Here is a 20,367-nt window from a genome sequence, read left to right as displayed (position 1 = left end):
CCTGCATCTTACAAAATTGTGATATGCTGCACTGTGTCCCCCTGGTTTATGGAAGGCTGTGTTAGGTGCAGTCGTTTGGGCCGATCTGTTTTCTGCAAATAAACTCTGCCGAGATATTGGAGGCTGAAAATGTCTGTATACTGGTTTCTGGCATCTCTCACAGTGAGGGCTCTTACAATCAAAGAGAACCCTGTCCTTTCCTGAGATCTTACTTACCAATGAGCTGAGTACCCACTATCTCACCAGTCAAACCCTAGAAGCCTAGAAAAAGTGTAAGTTCTGAAAACTACATTTTGATTCTAATTCCCTGTTTTAAATGGGTATTCAAAGCATGCATATGCTAAGCAGCCCAAATGTTTTCTTTGTAGAATACTGTTGAGGTCTTTGCATTCTCTGAATATTTATTGATTCTGTGCCAGTCTTTCATTCCTCAGTAGCAGATAATTTCAATGAGAATTTTGAAACTCAAAATAATCAAATGCAGTATATTTTCTTGAAAATTCACCATAAAGTGTTGCATTTTATTTTTGTCAGTGCTGCAGGGAGCTTCTCACATGTTTTACTTTCCTGGCATTTAAATATTCTTGAACATAACGTGGAATTCTTCAGAAAATTATCCAGCTATAATGTCCTACAAGTGTTACGCATAAAATTATGCTGGATTAAAAGTTCCTATTCCTATTCTTATTATGAATAAGATTTCTGCTTTTCATTTAATTTTGACAGAAATAGAAGTACCAGTGCTAGGAATTTGAAGATTCAGAAATCAATAAATCATTATATTTGGTTGTAGGAGTTTATGTTTCTGACGTATTGTGAGTGCCTGCTGAACTGCTTCTGATGTATAACTGAAGGTTCCTACCATTGCATTCAGTAAGGATTAGTGGATTAGATCATCACTGTATTAAAATTTAAAATGAAACAATCAACAGTTATCATGTAATCTATGAAAATAAGTTTTACATAATCATCCAAAATGAGAGAAAATCACTTTTGCATTTTTTAATAAAAATATTCTGATCTTAAATTACAAAAATTGCAAGAAAAAAGCTTCCCCTTCCCCTCTCCAAGTTCAGTGGGAAAATCAGAAGATAACAAAAAATTGTGTGTAATATAAGTTTGTAATATAAAATGTTAATGAAATGTATATGAATAAAAACACATATCTGGGAAACATTGCTTTGTTTTAACTTAGGAAAGATTGTGTGTAGATGGCAGAAGGAAGAGGAAAAAAGTAGAGATTTCCTAAGAAGTCTTTAAGCAAAAAAAAACCTGTGAAGCTCTCATTTGTCATGCACTATCAGTTAGAAACAGAAGCAAGGCAAAACTTGGTCTCTGGCATAAATGTTAAGCAAGAATGATCACTGAACACAGTAGGTAACTACTAGAAGAAGCAAACTTTTTGAGAGCTTTTAGCAGAGACTTAAAATGCTGAAGAAGAAAATAAAAATGAAACAATGAAACTGAGGGTAGTTTGTTTTTGTATAAAAATGATTGGCCATATAAGGAATCCAAGAAGGCCTATAATGCATCAGCCATCATGGCCATTAAAAAAAAAAAAAAAAAGATGTTTTTTTTCCCCTAGAATAAAATGCTCTAACATGAACAGGTATCAAATAACAAAATGCAGTAAACTGTGCTTCACTGGGGGCCTGAATAGCTGAATGGCAGCTTGTGCTCCTGAGTCATTGCTTGCACATCTAAGTAACCTTTATTTTGTGATTTTGTGTAAATGGCAATAAGAATTTCTTTGAAAGATGATGCAAAAATAGTACTGATACTAATTAATTAATTGCTAAATCACAAAATATGTGTCTAGGGTAGTTGGGGGCTGTGAACTAACAAGTAACCACTCGGAATCAAATTTAGTAGATACAAAGTCCTATTGGTTCATTTAATTATATAACTATTCTGTCAAACCAAACTAAAAGTCTAGCAGCTCCTTTAAAGAGCTCTGATTCACTTTGTAATACAAGAGGAACATTTAGCACCATGCTGACATTTAAATGTCTGGACATGAAGGAAGGGCTGAAATATTTTTCATATAAAAAAGACAAATTTATTTTGGTACATTAATCCCTGAAGACTTGACAGTCTGAGTGATTTTCTGTGGACAAAGGATTATCAAACTTTTTTAGAGAGAGATCACAGTTATGGTCTGGCTGCAATTCTTCTCGCCTCCCAGTTTCTCTGATTATACTTCTCAAATGTCAGTCTTTTTGCCTTTATCTCTTCTCAAGTTGAATCATACCGTTCTCCCACTGTTAGACTGAACTCTTAACAACAGTGCCCTGTATATCAGCTGTACTAACTTACTAAGTCCTGAGGGCTTTACTGCCTGAGGGATTTGACTTCTCGGAACTATGGACAATGATGAATATGCCCAAGTGCTTTTCTCAATGCAAAATATTTTTTACTTTCAAAAAGGTAAAAAAAAAAAATACATTAAAATATTTTTAAGTTTTTAAAGTCTATACATTTCTCACCTAAGCCATTCTGTCCTTCATAAAGAGTTATATAAAGTTAATATTCTGATGGCAAACATCATAAAATTAAACCAGGCACTGTCACCCACTAAATCAGATCATTTTCCCCCATTTATTAGTAAAAACTACAGGTTTTGCACTAGACAATCTCAGGAAATGTTTGGGCTTTCACAGTTTAGCTGGGAACTTCAGAGCAGACTGTGACCACTGAGTGGATAAATATGAGCCCACATGTACCTAAGATTAAGGGACAGGGACCTTCCCTGGCTCTATGTTCTCCCCATTGAGCAAACCAAGATGCTGAGGACTCTGAAAATCACCAGCTCACTGCTTACAAGAGACTGTCTCCATTAAATTTAGCACTCAAAATGACCTGTGAAGGAGAAGCGTACACAAGAGAATCTGAGTTGATGCTTAAAAAACTTTCTATATCATAATTTTGACTCTGATACTAATGAGCATTTGTCCATTAATCTGTATGGTAAGTGTCAGTACTGCTGTAACAGGAAAAATGGCAAGTGTAGAATTCTGATGAGACTGATTGGTTTAGATTTTACTTTATCCATTTGTGCTGTTTTGTACAATTTCATGACCTATTCCCATTACATAGCTTACTTCCTAACTCCTTGCTAGATTAAGTGTCAAACTTTATCACCACAGTCTACTTGTCTTTGAAATAAATTCTGACTATCATCTACAGGCATGACCTCTCCATTTTCAGCCTCATATATGAGCTACTAGAGAATTCACAGTCACACAAGCCAACAGATAGAACAAGAGAGCAGAGTGGCCAGGCAGTTTGAAGGTTTAAATGCCAGCTACCGGAGGTGAATTACGTCTAGATCCAGCTACTGGATAATGAGTGACTGAAGCCAACTACAGGGGAGTATGACTGTATTTCACATCTGCATGTAACCATTAGTGAACTTCGACCTGAGTTAGGTGGTGAGAAGTTCAGCTCCTGAAAAATAACCAGGTTCCAGGCATTGATACTGGATGAAGTCAAAGTCCACAGTAATATTTTCTATCTCTTTGGCAAAGTTAAAAAAAGACCTCTAGAATCATTATTATAATAGATTTTAGTTTTAAGAAAAAAATGTCTTCTGGGATTCTTCTAAGACTTGGTCTCTAGATACAGAAAACAATATACTAGAAATGTACTTTGATCAGATAAAAGCTGCTTAAGGATTCAAAGGCCTATTACCTCAGATGTAATAGTGCAAGTTAATAAGCTCCTTTCTCCCTTTTATACACCGTGCACAATAAACACTTTTATTTTAATTAACGGCATTTACTGAATTGGAAACCATGAGCATTAAAAAGAGTATCTTGTACTGTAGGTGACACTAATTTTATTCGTAGAATAAGAACAAGATAAACCTGCAACCACCTATATGCTCATCACTAATTTTTGAACTGTATCTACTCTGTAGTTCTGACAACTCAGTCTCACTTCAATAAAATCTTGAACACCAGATTTAGGATATAGAGTTAGGTACATCATGATAGCTCAGTGATTTTAAACCACTTCATATAGTTTGGTCTGCCTGGGTAGCAGTAAGAATTTAGCTCTTCCTCCAGAGGAAAGTAATGGAATTGTAAAACTCCTTTACATATTGTATAAATCAGTGATGATTACCTGATGACTTGTTAACAGATAATACAGGAAATCCTAAAATAAGCATTATGTTTGCTATACTCATAACATTTTCATAATTATCTCCTGTGGACATAAAGTAACCACAAAAAAGATGGTTTTTTGTTCGTGTGCGAAGATAAGGAAGAATCTGTCTATAATGTTGTAAAAGGACTAGTTAAGAGGCCTTAATGTCATTAAAAGGTGTTAGGCAACAAAATATTGACTCATTCTGTTCTTAATGATGAAAATAAATAGTTAATCATGTACTCACTCATCAATAGTAAAAATGGAAAAAATTACAATGGAAAAAGTACAGATGGAGAACAGTAGAAAGGAGCAGTAATACACATATAGTAAATATTAATATACTATTTTTTATGTAAATACTGCTTAAACTATTAAAACATTGCCTTAAATTTATGGGTTTGGAGGTAATACAGAGTATACTATGAAAAATTATTTGAAGCAAACAGATGAGAACCATTTGTTAGAGTCCAGCAGGTTAAGGATGCAATTCATGTTTATCTCTTTCAGGCATACTAATGCAGCCATTTAATTCCAGATCTTCAGTCAGTAGAAAAGAGTTGAACCTGCAGAGGGTATTTTGCCCCTTCTTAAGGTAATTGAATAACAACCTTAGGGTGAAGCAGCCTTTTAAGGACTTAATTCTTCATTGACTGTGGAAGAAGTCTAGATTGTTTTCTTTAGCCTATATGCCTAAATATTATTAAAGCTTTGTTAATAAAGATGAAGTGTGACTGAATTGTGGACAATATACCTAAGTAACTGAAGAGGTAAAGTGACATACTGTGGTTCACCAAAAATAAATGCTAGGGATCATTAAAATATGTGAGCACATCAGAGTACTTATTCATAATTATTAACAGAAGCAATTTAATATCTTATTGGGGTAATTTTTCTTTTGTTAGAAATTTTTGTATTAGAAACATTGTACAGTTCAGATCTTTTAAATCGTATTAGCACTCTTTTGATTATGTGAGGCTAAGAGAATGACTTCCTAAAAATATCTACAATAGCGATGAAAAAAAATTCTGGACTTACTCTTTTTATTCTCTTTCTTGTATTTTTTAAATAGCTTTCTATAGGGTGATTAAATTAAGAAAATACAAGAATTATAGACAGAAGTAAACATTATATCTAAAAGGGTCTCTTCACTATATTGAAATTCTAAAGAAGAAAATCTTTAGCTGAAGATTCTGGTGTTTTATTCCACAGACACGTCACATAAGTATTTAATCCAAAACAGCAAATTAAAGATATTCATCTATTTTAAAAAATATTTTCTTAAGTAATTGCAAACATGCAAGTAGTCATTTAAGTAATGCGCACAACTTTAAGGAGTTTCACTTTGTTTATGAGTCTGTCCCACAGCTCTGTTCTCATCTCCTTCCTTAAGAACAAAAGATGTCAAAATAAAGAAGAGTAATATTTTTGTGATATGTGACAGCATGGAAGAGAAAAAAATTAGGATGTTATATATTTTTGGAAGTTATTTTGCATATATTTTTTGCATTTACTGCTTGAGTGCTTGAGTATCATATATTTTAAAGTCATCTCCTGTGGAGGTAATTTGATATTTCCAACCAAAACGTACTTCTATAGTCTTTATAATTTCCTGCTTTATGTTATTACTTGAGCCATAGTATTGTATCAATTACAAATATGTACTTATACATTTATATCTGTATACACAAAGACATATTTTGAGACAATTTCTTGTGCTTCTGTTGCATACCAAAAAATTTCATTTTTTTGTAGATGTTTCTGGAGAAATTCCTTAATATTTTAGCTTACTTATATTTTACTGAATGCCAAATTTTTCATTTGGTGCTTACGTCTTTTAGTCCTCCATGTTCCTTGTCAAATATTATCTTCATAATCAAATATAATTTCTGAGGATAGATTACTCCACATCTATAACAAACAAAGTCACATGTAACAAGACTTGACCAGAGTTTACTTTTCATCACAAAGAAGTCTGTTTGCATGTGTTGGACTGTGACATTTAACCCCTTTCCATCCACCACTCTCTAGGTTCTCAAGTGACCTGCAGAATTAATTTCTTCTGTTCATCTTCCATGCTTGACATGGCCAGTCAACAAAATATTTTTTCTGCTTCCTTCAAACTTAAAACTGCCTGAATAATTTGAAATAACACACAGTTAGATTTAAAACACATTCTTTATTAAAAAAACTACTTTTCTGCTGGATTCCTGCATGGCAATTACCTAACCAGGGGTTTAGATTCATAGAATGGCTAAGTAGCCATAATGGTTATAGTTTATTGAGTATTTGTATAATCACATCTTCCCCTGGTTCTGTAAAGTACATTGCAAATTGTGTTCAGCTGCAAAGAAATTTAGGAATCTCTGACTGTAGAAGAAATGGTGTTCCTCCCTTTATAAGAATCTCTTACTGTTAGAGAGCAACCTGGGAAATAGGCTTGTAATCAGTGTCTGCTTCTGTCTCAAGAGACAAAGGTGCAAAGGCATTTAATGTGCCTAACTTTTAATACCTATCCTATCAATCATGCAGACACACAGAAGACAGAAGTCATAGCTGGGAGGCCTATATTATCTTAAATCTGTTGTGTCTGGAGCTCAGGTTCTATGGTGAGCTAGAGACAGCAGAGTAGTGCACCAAATGCATCTATAGGACTTCCCAGAGTGATTTAAAAGAATTTATTAACTGACTCAAGTAGCCCATGGAAAGTGTGCATGAATTGGTAAAGGTCAAGCTGTATATGACTTTCCTGTCCAGCTCCCAGAAATAGTTTTAAGTTAACAGTAAGTTTTATTATACCCCAGAGGGAGTCACAACACATTATATTTCACTAGAAACAGGGTATCTCTTATAAATTTGATCTCTGCTTTTACATCTCCCAGATCATGGTTTTAGTGAAGCATACATTACATCTGTTTTTTGCAGTACGATAGGAACTCTTAGATTGAAGCTTTTTAAAAGGTAGGAAAGGACTCATGAAAGACTGCCAAGGAAAGCTAAATGCCATTTGAGCACAGGTGCTACCACAAGTTGTGTTAACAGACCACCAGAATACTTAAGATTGATTACTGGGGCTTATCGTGAATGCCCTTCTCAATTTGTTATGGTAGCTTGTCTTTGAGTTAGTATCATACATAATGTTTTACTTTTTTCTTTTTAATCCCTCATAGAACATACAGTGTCTTCATTATAAAATATTTAGTTAAGGGAATAATTTCAACATAATGATTTCCATTTATCTCAATGAATCTGAACTAGCATTTTGTGAGTACCATGTAAAAGGAAAGATCTGCTGAATGTGGGTAACAAACCAGTTATGACAGCTAAAGCATGGCTGCACTCTGCAAATTTAAATAGATGCCACTTCGACGCAGGAACAATTAATCAAAATTTGCAACTTTTTATTATTACCAGTATTAATAAGGGGGATTTCTAGACTTCATGATTTAATGGAACCTAAAATGTTTGGCTTCTAGTAGTCTACAATGTTATCATGAAACAACATGCAAAATAAATTGCTGCTACTATTTAAAAGTTATTAATAATTGCCTGACTATAAAAATCTGTGCTGAATATTGTACACAGAAACAAACAAAAGGATATGTTCCAAGTAATGGGATTGTCTGTGCCTTTAGCATTGTATTTACACTCTGCTTCTAGTTTTCATTTATAGTACCATTCACTCCTGATTTTCTGAAAAGATATTTCAAGCAACTGTTCAGAAGTTTATTACAAATATGCTCTATTACACCAAACTCTTGGTGAACACAATACATAATAAACACTCTAGAGTAATAAGAGTTTTCCTACTTATAAGAAGTCATCATTTGAGGAACAAAGTTCCACAATTACTGACTGAGGAAATTATTTTATGTAATATTTGAATTATCTTGGAACTAAACTACGAGTGTATCTACTGTATCTACTGTGAAATGTGCTGATGTCAAGGCAGGGAAACTTTGAATGGGAGTCTCAGAGAAACTCCATAGCTGTGAGCACAGAAACAATAGATATTTAATTCAATTATACAAAAGTCAAAGATTCATAGAATCATATAATGTTTCAAATTGGAAGGGATCAGTGGGGATCATCAAACCCAACTCCCTGGCACAAGTACCTAGAATAAACCCAAACTCCCAGATCTGCTTCCAGAGGGATTCTTTCCAAGCTCTCATCCCCCCATTTATATCTACAACAAGGATTACACAATTTTACCTGTAGCATCTAGTGCTTGTTCTTATTCAATTTCATAGTGTTGGTGATTGAAGTTCTGTATTCTACCCAGATGTCTCTGAAAGGCCTTTACCCTTGCATTTCCTATGGCACCTCCTAATTTTATGTTGCTGACAAAACTAATGTGCAATTCCTGCATCCAGAATATTTATAAAAATATTAAAGAGGACTGGGTTTATAAATTAAACATTGCAGCACCCTACTGATGACTGCCACCATCCCAGTGTGAGTCAAATGCATTAGCCAATTCCTCATCAAATGTATTATGGATTTGTCTAGCTGTATGTTGGACATGAGTCCTGAAGAGAGTATGAGAGTCAGTAGCAAAAGCTTTGCTAAAATTAAAAAAAATGAAAATAAAAAAAAAAAAATCACATCTTCTGTCTTGCCTTGGTCTATAAGTTGAAGTATCTTATTGTAAAAGGAAATTAAGTTGGTTAAGCAGAACCAGCTTAATGATTAAACCTTGTGAATCTGTGCTGGCTATGACCAATGACACCAGTGTCTCTCAAGTGGTTTTCAATAACGCTCAAAATAACCTTTTCCAGAATTTTACCAGAGACTGAAGTGAGACTGACTGGACTATTAATAATCAGGGTCCTCCTTCTTACTCATCTTCAACACTGTGACAAGCCATACTATGAAGGAGTAATCATAACAGGAATCTCTGAGTTAAGATAGAGTGCAGATAGAATTAAAAGACCTAAAAAATCCAGGTTCTGGTGGTCAGTTGTAAGGATCATAAAAAGCAAATGATAAATATCTTTTTATGACAGGTCAAGATATGTATGTTCAACAGAGCCAAAAACCTTTACTTCCATTGTACAAGCACAGTGCCTCATTTCAAAGAGTATTGGTATTAAGTCATGTATAACAGGAAGGCATATTCAAATTAATAATCACAGAAACCCGTAGATATTATTGAAGGTAGCACTGTCATTATGAGAGTAATAGAAAATGGGGGAAATGAGCTGACAAGGACATAGTGAAATTCAACAAGGACTAAAGCAAAGCCCTGCCCTTGGGATGTAAAATCCCCTGACCAGCAATACAAGTTGGGAAATGATAGCTGGGGAGTGGGCAGAAGTTGAACATCAGCCAACAGTATGCCTAGACAGCAAAGACGGCCAGCAGAATCCTGGGATGTATTTATGGGGACACAGTCAGTAGATCAAGGGAAGTGATTATCCCTTTTACTCAGCATTCCTCATCTAGCTCCTACATCCACTTCGGGGTCATAATTAAAAAAAAAAAAAAAAAAAAAAAAAAAAAAAAAAAAAAAAAAGACATCAAAAATAGGAAAATTCAGCAAAGGGTCAGCAAGATGGTGTGATATTGGATAATGAGTCTGAGACTAAAATGAGAGCAGTTCAGAATGGCTATAAGGAGAAAAGCATTATCCCCTTTAGGACAGTGGACCAGGCTGCCCTATGAAGTCTCTGTCTAGATCTTTAGAGGTTTTGAAGGCCAGGGTGGAGAAAGTCTTGAGCATTTTGGTCTAACCTCACAATTGGCCATGCTTGGAGCAGGCGCTGGACTCTAAAGTCCTCATGTCCCAGTCTGAATTATCCTTTGATCCTAATATAAGCAAAAAAGAATGGGATTATTATCCACACACGCAGTTCAATTTTTACAACAGTAAGTTCTCAAAGAGTTTATTCATTAGACAAGAATCAGCAAAAAGGTAGGGTTTTTGAGGGGAAGCATTGGATTTTGAGTGTTGGGGTTTTTTTAAAAAATTTTGATCAGTTAATGAATGAGTTTGCATAATTTTTTGACTGAAATACTAAGACCCAGTATTATTTTTACTTTTCATTTGCCTTTTCCAACAATCAAAGATCTGACTAAATTTTCTGCAACTGTTTGGAAGTATTTTCTATCAGAACAACCATTAATGTATTTAGATGTGAAACTCACCCAAAAGAACCACTCAAGTATGCAAGATCTTGACCACATCTGCCCAACTCTGTCTCAATAGATGAATATCGTGTGCTCTGGGAAAACAATACAAGCACAAATAATTCTTATGTGGGAAACTTACTGAGAACTCAGACAAAGCAAAGAAATTATTTCTTTCTGGCAAAGAAATAAGAAAGACTATCCAGTTTAATAGCAAAAATCTAACAAACGTTCCAAGCAGCAGTACCAGAACAACTGCTCTGTTGTAGTGACCTACTAATTAGTTCCTCCTGGCTTGAATTTTTAAGTCTCAATCAGTAGATATACATATATATATATATATATATATATCTATAAAGGGAGAGAGAGAGCATGTAAACATATATATAGATATAAATATACAACTACCGCTAATAATTAGTAACAGCTAAGGAATTCAAGTACATTGAAGGGTTCCTTTCATTTAGAATATAGCCTCTGAAGCTATTTCTACACAGTAGTTACTGGCAGTAAATAAAAACTGATGCAAACTGTTGAAGGAACAACATTGTAACAGAAAGGGAATGTGAATCTCAGTTAATAGAAGCAAGGTAAAGTGAGAAACGCTTTGGTCAACCTTGATTCTCCTCCTGAGTACAGAAGATAATACCTTGCCCTGTGGATGGGCAGGAGAAAAAGGCCAACACTCATTTCTTTCTGCTGCAATCGAATCAAAGCTAGGAAAGGGGAAAGGAGAAACTGATTGTTTGCCTTTTGTTCTTCATAGTCTTTGAAGTGTTTTTTGAAAGCAAGTACTAACTGTCTGCTATTGTACCTTACCTGTAAGTAAATTGAGGTGACTGAATTATAATCCCAAAATGTGATGGTTTTGACTGATTGCTAGCTTGAAAATCAGAGTGGAACCCTTCCTTGTCAAAAAGCAATATGGTGCCTACTTGTTTGCTTTTCCTTCTCATCTTCACATCCACTTCAGACATATTCATTTTTTTCATAGTATATAGCTCTGGGTTTTGGAAAGATTTGATGTCAGTGAGATGATGAAACAGTTAAACAAATGCATAGCTCCAAAAAAGCTGATCTGAGATGCATTTCATGTAACTTAATGCGCCTCACAAAAACTAGGAATTGGATTCATATTGCTTGTTCATGCTTGAAGCACAAAAAATTGCTCAAAGGCAGATGGAGGGAAAGCAAAAAAATTCTAAAAATAAAAATCCCAGTGGAAATAAGGATTTTCACTGTCCAATTTGGTTTCTTCTAAGATAGAAGTCTCAAGACACTGAAGTGAATAATTCACATGAAGAAAATTTAAAAGTTCTGTAGTATTAAATTTTCTAGGCAAAAATCTCCAAACAAACAAACAGAGAAATATGGAATCAAGAACTGTATAGTTATAAAATTTGTCTTCACTTGCAACTAATGCAATAGGGAAAATTTAAAATAGCATGGAGACATAGAAAATGGCCATAAAATACTAATTACCTACATTTCAGGTGGCTATTTTTCATTTTTTTTTTTTATTTAACATGTCTATGAGAAAACAATATCTATAATTTTCAGAGCCACAGTCATATTTGTGGACTTTTTCAGTTTAACAAGCAATACTCTGTATAAAATTCTGTAATCTGTAATTTTTTGTCTTCCAACTCATGAAAAAATAAATCCCTAGCTACTGGAATCACACTATCAGTTGTGCTTATTCTTCTGTCTTCATTAAATCAGGAGATCACAGTAACTATGAGTATACTGAGCAAAACATAAATGTGCTTGCTATACATTTTGCTGAAGTTAAATAGCGCAAAACAGTGTATACTAAGTGTATTAGTATGCACTGTTAGTGTATACTAACAGTGCTGAAGTTAAATAGCATAAAATAGTGTATGAATACCATATAATAGTGTATAAATAGCATAAAATCATGTATGGTAAAATTATTTATCACTGAATTTTTAAATACTATCCTGAATTAATTTCCTGGCATTTTTTATTCTGTCCTTGTAGTCTAAGGAAGCAAATAATCTAGTTTAACAAAGGCTGAGTATTTAAATCTGAAATGGTCACCTCAGAAGGCCTTAACACAAAAGCAGTTCCAAGGGGTAACTTATCTAACCTTGGTTTCCTATTTTAGAGTGAACAAAAATTATCCTATGAAAATATGTTCCAAGTAATTTTTAAGCAACTAGAACACAAATTTTGAAGTAATATTTTATTTCTAAGTATCTTAAGACTGATTAACCTACTCCTTTTGATACTAGCAGTAAGATGTCAGCAGTTTTTCTGAGAGGTATGTAAACTGTGAAGTAAAGTAACTGTTCTCAAATCTAAAATAAAACAAAATTGTATATCTGCATTTAGAGCTTTGCTTTATTTTGCATTTTTTTTCATATTTATGATTTGTATATCGTGAGAAGGACATACATGTATATAGTGAGAGAAACATACTTTGTCTCACTCATTGTTGGAAACCACAATCTGCAGATTCTGAAATTTCACCAGATACTTTCAAGGGGGAATAAGTGCGTAACATACTGAGCACAACCAGTTTGAGGTGCAGTAGTATAATATTGTCAGTCTAGACAGGTGTACAGCAGATGAGCCAGTGACATTGCTTTTCCCTTTTTTAGCATTTTCCCTGTTCCTATCAAATCAGGCATGGAGTAATAGAGGGATTTCTCCCTTTTACCTACTCGTGAAACAAAGTCAAGGTATTTTGCATAGACAAAAAGATCACATAGGATGAGCATGAATCATTAATAAAGAAAAAATGTTTAAGAAAAATGGAAAAGGCATAAAAAACTAATCTTTGAGACAACTGATAGGACATAAAAATCTTGTCACATTTTAATTGGGGCAAAACGAGGCAAAGGAAAACAACATAAATCATGACATTTTAAACTTTAATTGCCTGGAGAGAAGAATGTCTTAGGAATAACCTTATTTTAACAGCTAAATATCACTATGGAGATTACTTTGTACATTTCCTATTATTTGTCACCAAGGGGAAATTATTTGGGTTACATTAGAACTTATAAGAAGGATCTGGACTTTTAAATCAGAAAGAATAATAAATAAAATAATAAATTTGCCTTCTTCAGCATCTTAAAACTAGACCTATGAGTTAATAATATCGAGCGGCAGCTCTTCCCTTGGGAATAGTGATATCTGTTCCCAGCAGAATTTAACATCCTTTGATTTAAGCAATACAATCCCCAGCGTCTTTCTGTGACTTGTTTTCCTCTTGCACTAAGCATGAACAGCATGTTTGGCATCACCAAGCCCAGCTCCAAAACAAGCTAGAATGGGAAATATTTAACTTTTTTGTGGAATCAGGGAAAATAAGTGGCTGTCTTTGAAGGCCTCAGAAGGAAAAGCAAGTACAATTTGGGTATGCAAATTTCTTAACCATAACAGTCTGTTTCACAATCTCAACAAAGTTTTTAATTCCAGCTCAGGTTGCTGGTATTTAAGAAATGGCATGCTTGTAAAGTCATAAGAACTTGCACTGTATACATGTCATTACCTTGCTAGAATGAGGGTGAATTAAGAAAACATTGACTCTCACATAATATTTTTTCTTGTGAGTGTAAGTATAGAAGGCAGAAAAAGGGTAATTCAAATAATATTTGATTAGTAATTTCAGAACAACTCCATCACTGATCACATTCTAAAATCAGAGTGAAAAAAAAATAAAACCCGATATTAAATTTTATACTTTGTTTTTGTAATTCCAGATTTTGGAAGACTGAAGATAATTTGAAGATATTTTTCTGGAAAGGAGTGCTAAAATGATAAATATTTTAAACATTTTTAATATGATAAGTAATTATTTTAATCAATAATAAAGTCTTTTCTGAGTGTATCATGGACTTATTTCTTTATCACCCTAGTGAGTGAGAACTTAACACTGACTTTCAAAACTTTTCTTCTTAAGCTTTCAACCCAATTCCAGCTCTGTCATTGGCTGGTTTTGTTCTTTAATACTGTGCACAGGTCTTCTGAACTTGTACCCCATTTATGAAGTCTTTTTCCTCTTTGGATTCTCTGATTTCTGAGAACACATGACCTCATTCTGAAGCTTTTCACTTGGTCAGTCATTTTATGTGCACTCATGTGCACTCTTTCTTCTCATTTTTAACTTCTTTTTTTCATTTTTATGGAGAATGTAACCATAGAGCCTTGCTTTAGTCAAGTTTGCTACTGGGTACTGCAGGTAACGGCAGGCAGATTGCATGCAGGATGATGACATCAGTCTTTTCTCTTTAGGAAAATGGGATGAAAGTAGTTATTTTTATCTTCTATAGAACAGATCCCAGCAGATAGAAGATTGTTAAAACTCCAACTTTGATGCATATCTGCATGCATTCTGATTTGCCCCATTTTGGTTTTGCAATAATCGTGTTTAAAGCAATAAAGAAAAAAACAAAACAAAACAAAACAAATAAGCAAAAACTTCAGAACTCTTATTTTGGTTCTGATACATATTCTAGTTAATTCTACTACTGTCCCTTAAAGTTACCTTGTGTGCATATATATAATTTATATCTTCATGTTCTTTAGTCTGATTTCAGAAACATGATGAATTAAAATGCAGAATCTATCTGAGCATCCATCTTAAGAGATTTCAGCTGAAATTCTCTCAGACCTGAATTCCTTTTATTTGCCTAGCTTTCTTAGTCTTGAAATGTTACTTATGACAGCATAGATAACTGTGATTTCATGTTAGGAATTTTCTTCCAGTTGAAAAAATATTATAGACTTTAAATTCTATAAGCAATGAATTTGCAAGCCATAACAAACCAATCAGTTATCTGAAAATTGGTGGCAAAACCTCTTACTGATAATTTCATATGAAAAGTGCACGTAGAAAATACTGGAAGAAAAAGCAAGAGAAATACTGTGAAAAAACGATCAAGACTTTTTTTTTCTCTTAAATCATTTCTGTATGTTAATAAAACAGTGTCTCCGTCTCTCTGGGTGCCTCCCAGTGAACCCCGGCCAGCCCCGGGTCGGCAAACAGCGGGCTATATGTAGCATGAGAGAAGGCATCCTTTTCCAATTAAATTTGCATATCTTTATGAATAGCATGACGGATGTCTGTTCAATCATTTTTTTTCCAAATTTCATGTGGGAGAAAGCAAAAATTTGCCAAGCTTTAAGATGGTTTTGCTTAAGTTGCCCTTTTGTTGTCTTAAAGCAAGATAGGGGTTTGTGACATTGAGGGCAGCACAGCCCACCGGGTATTTTTTCCAGAGAGAAGTTTTATATCTTGTTTGAGAGTTGTTTTCAAAATGATAGCAAAGAAAAGACAAACACTTACTATTTTCTAAGCCAATGTCTAGTGGTCTTCCAACATATAGTACTGTAAAAAACCGTGGAGTTTTCTTATTTACTTTAGTGAAGAGGCTGCTGAACAGTGCTTATCTTAGTTTAAATGGTCACTTTAATATTTGCTTTTCTTCAGTTTGGAAGCACAACAGAGAGATGGAAAGCAACCCTTTCATTTCCACAGCAGTGAAACATCCCTTTTTTCTTGAGGCATGCTGTAGTCCCGTGTGAGCTCATGTGAGGGATGGATATTGCTTTTAGAACATTGTATTCTGTAGTGGTGGAGGAATGTGCTGGATCAAATAACAAGTGAAGAACCTTAATAACTCTCACAGTCCAAATGAGAACTGGGGCTTATATCTGTCTCTTCTAAATGTAAGACATCAGACACTTTGCTTTGGAAAAGCACCATAGCCTGTTTTATCTCTAAGATCTTGTTCACAAAATGCAGCTGATTCTACAATCAAAGACTAAATTAAGTTAGCCATGCTGTCACTGATATATGACTATGCTTTAAATGAATAAAACCTGAAAACAGAAGGGAAGTAATCTGCGTGAGTTTCAAGTATTTGCTTTTTCAGCTGTACTTCTATTTTTATTTGATAAATATGTATATTTATGGACCATCTTGAGTAATGTTTTTTAAAAGATTTGCACATTTTACATTCAAAAATCAGTTACATTTGTACAACTCTGAATGTACCTGAATTATGCTGAATGGATGATGGGATGCTTCCACTCTGCAGAGGTACCAAGAACTAATGCTCCTAACTGTTGGATATTTGCAGGTGAGAAGGTCTCATCGCAAAATGCATGGGTGACTTCCAGAACTCTAAACTCCTCCAGAAGTATAAAATCTATCATTGCATGATGTTTTCCTGAAATGATCCCAAGGCTACTTCATTTGTGTTGTCAATATCTTAAATCAGGGATCTTCTCTGAAATCATGCATCCCATGACTTCTTCTCTATTGCCTTTTTCTTCTCAAGCTGTGCAGTAAATAAAAATGTCCTCTTCTCCAGACACCCTGTACATGGACATATCTTTGGCTCCTGTGCTGTCTGCATTAAATTCACGTGCATTTTAAATATATTTTAGATAAAACCCACAATAAACAAATAAACACCCCAGTAGATTTTAACTTGAAATAATTTATTATAATATAGTATATTTTTTGATTTCTCTAAGAAGGTTTGGAAAATACTGGTAAGACTTGCAGTTACTAACATAAGAAACACAACAAAGCAACATATAAATAATTGAAACTGAGATTATTAAGCAGCATTATCAGTATCTGTTTCCTTCTCTTTAGTATTTGTTCTACATATAGGAATAAATTTGGTTTTGGTGTTGTGGGGTTTTTTGTGCCCCCTATAACAGTATCTCTCTTCACTATATATTGAGTGTTAAGATTCTGTAACTCCTAATTATATGAACTACAAAAAAATTAAGAAAAATTAACTGTCTTTTTTGGAATTTGGGAAAGTGTTCTTTCATGAAATAAGACTAAAATACAAGTTAATCTGCTTACTTAAGGGAATTACTGGAACAGTATTACATTCTCTCCTGGTTGCATCTGAGGAAAATTGCACATCCAGTTGTATTGTTATTTTATTTTGTTCCTGGAATGTGTTCTGGCAGTGCCATTCAGTATTTTTTATTTTCTTCTTCCACTCCTGGATTATTCAGAATGCAAATTATGCAAAATAACATCATGAGTGGTAATTAATAAGAAATTGTCTGGCTCAAAAAACAAAAAACATCTACATGCACATTGCTTTGTTTGCAGTTTTCCTATTTCCATGGGCATAATAGATAAATCACAGCACATAAGGGTAAATTAATCTGTGAAGTATGTTCACAGTGTTGCTTTTCGCATCCTTTTAAGTGATATGAAAAGTGGTACAAGTGGCCATTTTAAGGCAACAAGGGAAGAATTGTGCGTAAATAATATGTGTTCCTTAAAATATTTGTGTCACACAGTTCTGTTTTGAAAAGATGTTATTCAGTCTCTATGCTTATGAAACAGTCCCTACAGAAGGAAACAAGGTGGTTTGCTTTTACAGGTCTTCACCTTTTTAATAACTGATTTATCTTGTTTCAAAGAGAAAAAAAATCATGTACAAAATCTGAAGGCTGAGATTGTCATTGAGCTTGTGTGTCTAAGGGATGCAGAAGAACCAAAGGTGCTAAAAAGGTTTTGCATTTACCTTAGAGGCAATAAATGTATCCTTTAAAATACCTGTCTTTTATATAGCAAGTGACACTATTTTCGGTGGATTTTTGGAGTTGTGGGTTTTTTTCCCCTCAGAATGTATTAACTTCTTAGCAGATATGAAACATTAAGGCATTGTCATTTAACACAAAAAGGAATTGTTTATAAAAAATGATTCTCAGAAGTGTTCGAATTTTTCATTTCAGCAAGATGCTTATTCCACAGAGCATGAAAATCATACATCCCCTTGTATTATTTGTATCTTTAGGATTCTGTATGGTAAACATCTATGTTTTGAGTTAAACCTCTTAAAACATATCTTCTTACGGAGAAGGAAAACAGGTTTTTTCTGAGTCATGATATTCATCAAGTGAAATAAGATATTTCAAGTCATGTAATACCAAAGGAAAAGAATACTACTGCAGCATTTTTTTCATGTCCTCTGGAAACTGCAGCAGTATTATGTCCATCATCAAAAACTTTTAATAACATGTTAAAAATGGTGTCTCTTACTGGTGCTGGTAAGAAAAAGTTATTAAGAAATGTATTAGGCTGAATAAAAGGTTTTATCTCCTATCTAGTGAGGTTTTGGAGGCTTTGGCATGGGATTTTTGTTGACTGTTGATCACCAAACCATCTGGTTATCCAGACTCTGATTAGTGTATACAAAGACAAACTTCTAGAATTCTAAATTGCATACTTTTTATTGTGTATGCTGTGAGCTCAAACAAACACTGAGTCTTGAATGAACACTTAAATGAAAAAAATGATTCATTGTCTTGGTATTTTTCAATAGACTCTCTGAATGTGTTAGCAAGGTGCCTTGTTTCAATTGAAGGTAAAAATTTTGCTTTTCCTATGAATCAGTTGCAAAACATGTGTAGTTCTTAGCCTCAGAATATCTAGAGAAATTTGAGATTTTATGATCTATTGTCAAGGTTTCAATTTCAATAAAGCTATTTGGAGAAGCTAGTTCCTTATTGTTTCATTGCAATAGAGCCCACCTGGGATCACACCCCCTCATTTTAGGTGTTTGTGTGACCATCTGTATAGGCTCATTATGAATTAGCCTATTAATTGTCAGTATTTTTCCCTATTGGACCATTTTCTTAGCCAATACAAAAGATGTTGGATTTCCCTCATAAGCAGCTTTTCAGTATTTATGTTTTGTTTCCTTTGTTTAGCCTTTATTGTTCTACCTCTGTTCTGATCAGACAAATACTCGTTCTCACTGGATTTATGTGTGGTGCCCATCGTGATATCCATGCTATTTGAAAGGTTTAAGAATATTGATAACTTCCTATGCCTAACAGACCCTGTAAGGAGAAGAGATGTTCTGAGTAGTTTTATAGAGATACTGAGAAAGTTAAATGAATAGTTGGTTTTACATGAGAATATATTGGCAAATAGTCATAGTAATTTTTTTCGTGAAGGAGTTTGACATTGGACTTCTCCCTAATAAATTTTCCTCTCTTTAATTTTGTTGCTTTTCTAAATCAAAACTGCAAATAGTTGAATGCTCTGTGGAAAATTTATATATTCACCTCCCCATTTACACCAAGAAAGCAGTGTCTCCACAACTTGTCAGACCACATACTGATGAGAAGCTATGAACATTGCAGGCAGGATTCCAGTGATTCTATGAGGTGGCCTACCAAGTTACCTTCAATACTCTCTGTTCTGTTCTTCTCATGAGCAAAATATTTCTTTTTCAAAAGACTTCCCTGGGAACTATGTGTAATCTTTAATGTAAAATTAATATTGGAATCAGGTTACCATAAAATGGGGATGTAAAACTATTTAAGTATATATTACACATTTTGAATATAAGCAAACTTTACAAATGCAGACTCTTCTGGCACGTAATGATATCTAAAGAGTGTACTTTTTTCAGTTGCACATCATTTAGGAAGAATTCTTCAGTTTTATATTTAAATCTATCTGTAGATTTAACTAAACACCAAAAATTACAGCATTTCTAAAAGAATGAACAACTTATCTGGCGTCAGAAGGTCTTCATTACCTTATTGAAATTATCAGTTGGTGTGCAGAGGGACACTAATTGGCATTTTTCCTAACCAAAATAGAGGTAATTCAGATATTTCTGAAAAAAAATCCTCAAAACATTCTCAGAAGGTTCTTACTTTCTGTGAAGACATAACATCCTTTTTTCAAAGTCAATTTGCAAGCAGTCAGGACATATGTATGACTCACTTGCCAAATTTCACTTTTAAAAATCAAAACCACTTAGTGCTAAGCAGCAAAAGTGTTAAAAATCAGCATATTTCTTACGGCTTTAAAATAGAAGTAACTTACTCAAGCAATTTCAGGAAAGAAAAATGCCTAATGGAATTCCTGCAAGGACTTTGACTGAAAAAAGAATTAGGTGTTGAAACACCATTCTTGGTTTACTGGAGCTTTGTTCAAACATTGCTATTTTATTTCTGGTTCTTTATCTGTAAAAATGTAGAATTTTTTTTGTCATGCTATCTTTAACACTGACTAAAATAATATTTTATCAGTTTAACAGAATAAAAATGCATGAC

The 20,367-nt window shown here is 33.9% G+C and overlaps 1 long non-coding RNA gene across 1 annotated transcript in view; it reads right to left on the bottom strand.

Moving 5' to 3' along the window:
* LOC121355652 overlaps window positions 1-20,367 on the bottom strand; it is an 88,360-nt gene that overhangs the window by 10,770 nt on the left and 57,223 nt on the right. The window contains exon 3 of the long non-coding RNA XR_005955451.1: window positions 10,300-10,376. This is a non-coding gene — a long non-coding RNA (uncharacterized LOC121355652). The remainder of the gene's footprint in view (window positions 1-10,299; window positions 10,377-20,367) is intronic.

This window comes from Pyrgilauda ruficollis, unplaced genomic scaffold (genome assembly GCF_017590135.1).
Source record: "Pyrgilauda ruficollis isolate IOZ18807 unplaced genomic scaffold, ASM1759013v1 scaffold26, whole genome shotgun sequence".
Taxonomy (NCBI): Eukaryota; Metazoa; Chordata; class Aves; order Passeriformes; family Passeridae; genus Pyrgilauda; species Pyrgilauda ruficollis.
Note: the sequence above shows the minus strand (reverse complement) of the source record. Positions and strands in the feature narration are given on the sequence as shown.